This window comes from Palaemon carinicauda, unplaced genomic scaffold (assembly GCF_036898095.1).
Source record: "Palaemon carinicauda isolate YSFRI2023 unplaced genomic scaffold, ASM3689809v2 scaffold287, whole genome shotgun sequence".
NCBI classification, from domain to species: domain Eukaryota; kingdom Metazoa; phylum Arthropoda; class Malacostraca; order Decapoda; family Palaemonidae; genus Palaemon; species Palaemon carinicauda.
The window spans coordinates 82,501-83,562 of record NW_027170530.1 but is presented as its reverse complement, the minus strand read 5'-3'; positions in this window follow the sequence as shown (position 1 = coordinate 83,562).

The window sequence follows — 1,062 nt, the reverse complement described above, 5'->3', positions numbered from 1 at the left end:
GCTGAACGTAAGCCATTTAAATTCAAAATAAAGAAATCCGTTCAAAGGCAAAAGAGTTCTTTGAAAGAAAAGGTCATGTAGAAAATAAGGGCCACCATAAACATCTCTTTGCAGTGGGTTACATAAATAAATACTCTATTTTAATTTGCGGACATCATAATTATAAGTAGCAGCACTTAGTGTATGTAGAGTTGGTAAGGCTAAAAACCCATACACAATCTCTTGGTAAGGAGACTCTCTGAGAAAGGCTGTATTCAAGATGTCCGTCTGCAAAGAAATGTTGATAGGCGAACAAGCCAGCAGCAGACGCTAATTAACCTCTGATTTATATAGTTCAACGAATAATTCACGTTCTGGCTCACGATATGTAACATTTACTCATAAGACTGATTGCTTAAATTAACAATGTACTTTTCTTTGCAGCTTGGTGAATGTAAAGATGCTGCTAATCAGGCAATTGCGATAGTACCTACAGTATATATGCTCCTTGAATGTGAAGGGGATTTTAAGGAGGAACTTTTTCTCTCTGCTCTATTACCAACATAAACAAAGAGTTCTGAAGATTTAGATACTGCGAACGACTACATCGTTAACAGGAGTGAGTTAGATTTCGAAGTTTTTTGTAGGTGTGTTTTGATGGCACTACCAAAATGACAGTACAGAGTTTTTCTATATAGATAGAATGATCTCAAGAATTCCGTCTGGGAAAATAGCATCTTGTATTACAAAGCATGGAAGAGTCAAGAGTCAAGTGGTTGTTATGATATGTTTCATCAATTAGTAACCATCATTGATGATTCCGGTGTGAAGAAGTCCTTAACATTTCATAACTACGAAATGTCATCAGCGAACGCTGGATGAATCTGGCAAAACAGCTTCACTTTAACTTTCCAACAGAGGAAGGGAATCGATGGATTCTAAATTCATTTACTCTACTGCAAGATGACTCACGTGTCCTTATGGAGGATAAATTGTTGCATGTCACCAGTGGGGGACGATGGATTGAAGACCGGTTTCAAAATTACATCAATTGGCTCAATTTGTATTGGAACGAAAGCAGAA